Consider the following 2,500-nt stretch of genomic DNA (forward strand, 5'->3'; position numbering starts at 1 on the left):
CCTGGAACCCCCCGGGTGGCACAGGGCTGGATGGGGCTTTCGTATAGCAGGGACGGTGCTGCCTCACGCTTCGCTCGCTGTTCGCCGCTCGCCGCTCGCTCGCTGCAGCCAAAAATGACCAGTTTTGGCCCGTTTTTGGGCTGTTTTGGCCTGTTTATGGTCCGTTCTTGCGTGGTGCGGTGACCGTCGTGAGCGGAGCAAAAGTCAGCCATCTCAGCACCCTGGAACCCCCCGGGTGGCACAGGGCTGGATGGGGCTTTCGTATTATAGCAGGGACGGTGCTGCCTCTCGCTTCGCCTCGCTGTCCGCCGCTCGCCGCTTCGCTCGCGCAGCCAAAAATGGCCAGTTTTGGCCCGTTTTGGGCCGTTTTGGCCAGTTTTTGGCCTGTTCTTGCATTGCGCGGTGACCGTCGAGAGCGGAGCAAAACGTCAGCCATCTCAGCACCCTGGAACCCCCCGGGTGGCACAGGGCTGGATGGGGCTTTCGTATAGCAGGGACGGTGCTGCCTCTCGCTTCGCTCGCTGTCCGCCGCTCGCCGCTCGCTCGTGCAGCCAAAAATGGCCAGTTTTGGCCCGTTTTTGGGCCGTTTTGGCCAGCTTTTTGGCCTGTTCTTGCATTGCGCGGTGACCGTCGAGAGCGGAGCACAACGTCAGCCATCTCAGCACCCTGGAACCCCCCGGGTGGCACAGGGCTGGATGGGGCTTTCGTATAGCAGGGACGGTGCTGCCTCTCGCTTCGCTCGCTGTCCGCCGCTCGCACGCTCGCTCGTGCAGCCAAAAATGGCCAGTTTTGGCCCGTTTTTGGGCCGTTTTGGCCAGTTTTTGGCCTGTTCTTGCATTGCGCGGTGACCGTCGAGAGCGGAGCAAAACGTCAGCCTTCTCAGCACCCTGGAACCCCCCGGGTGGCACAGGGCTGGATGGGGGCTTTCGTATAGCAGGGACCGGTGCTGCCTCTCGCTTCGCTCGCTGTCCGCCGCTCGCCGCTCGCTCGTGCAGCCAAAAATGGCCAGTTTTGGCCCGTTTTTGGGCCGTTTTGGCCAGTTTTTGGCCTGTTCTTGCATTGCGCGGTGACCGTCGAGAGCGGAGCAAAACGTCAGCCATCTCAGCACCCTGGAACCCCCCGGGTGGCACAGGGCTGGATGGGGCTTTCGTATAGCAGGGACGGTGCTGCCTCTCGCTTCGCTCGCTGTCCGCCGCTCGCCGCTCGCTCGTGCAGCCAAAAATGGCCAGTTTTGGCCCGTTTTTGGGCCGTTTTGGCCAGTTTTTTGGCCTGTTCTTGCATTGCGCGGGTGACCGTCGAGAGCGGAGCAAAACGTCAGCCATCTCAGCACCCTGGAACCCCCCGGGTGGCACAGGGCTGGATGGGGCTTTCGTATAGCAGGGGACGGTGCTGCCTCTCGCTTCGCTCGCTGTCCGCCGCTCGCGCACTCGCTCGCTCGCGCAGCCAAAAATGGCCAGTTTTGGCCCGTTTTTGGGCCGTTTTGGCCAGTTTTTTGGCCTGTTCTTGCATTGCGCGGTGACCGTCGAGAGCGGAGCAAAACGTCAGCCATCTCAGCACCCTGGAACCCCCCCGGGTGGCACAGGGCTTGGATGGGGCTTTCGTATAGCAGGGACGGTGCTGCCTCTCGCTTCGCTCGCTGTCCGCCGCTCGCCGCTCCGCGCAGCCAAAAATGGCCAGTTTTGGCCGTTTTTGGGCCGTTTTGGCCAGTTTTTGGCCTGTTCTTGCATTGCGCGGTGACCGTCGAGAGCGGAGCAAAACGTCAGCCATCTCAGCACCCTGGAACCCCCCGGGTGGCACAGGGCTGGATGGGGCTTTCGTATAGCAGGGACGGTGCTGCCTCTCGCTTTCGCTCGCTGTTCGCCGCTCGCACGCTTCGCTCGCGCAGCCAAAAATGGCCAGTTTGGCCCGTTTTTGGCTGTTTTCGGCCAGGTTTTTGGCCTGTTCTTGCGTGGTGCGGTGACCGTCGTGAGCGGAGCAAAACGTCAGCCATCTCAGCACCCTGGAACCCCCCGGGTGGCACAGGGCTGGATGGGGCTTTCGTATAGCAGGGGACGGTGCTGCCTCTCGCTTCGCTCGCTGTTCGCCGCTCGCACGCTCGCTCGCGCAGCCAAAAATGGCCAGTTTTGGCCCGTTTTTGGGCTGTTTTGGCCTGTTTTTGGGCTGTTCTTGTGTGGCGCGGTGACCGTCGTGAGCGGAGCAAAATGTCAGCCATCTCAGCACCCTGGAACCCCCCGGGTGGCACAGGGCTGGATGGGGCTTTCGTATAGCAGGGACGGTGCTGCCTCGCGCTTCGCTCGCTGTTCGCCGCTCTCCGCTCGCTCGCGCAGCAAAAATGGCCAGTTTTGGCCCGTTTTTGGGCTGTTTGGCCAGTTTTTGGCCTGTTCTTGCGTGCCGCGGCGACCGTCGTGAGCGGAGCAAAACGTCAGCCATCTCAGCACCCTGGAACCCCCCGGGTGGCACAGGGCTGGATGGGGCTTTCGTATAGCAGGGACGGTGCTGC

Source organism: Musa acuminata, unplaced genomic scaffold (genome assembly GCF_036884655.1).
Source record: "Musa acuminata AAA Group cultivar baxijiao unplaced genomic scaffold, Cavendish_Baxijiao_AAA HiC_scaffold_517, whole genome shotgun sequence".
NCBI classification, from domain to species: Eukaryota; Viridiplantae; Streptophyta; class Magnoliopsida; order Zingiberales; family Musaceae; genus Musa; species Musa acuminata.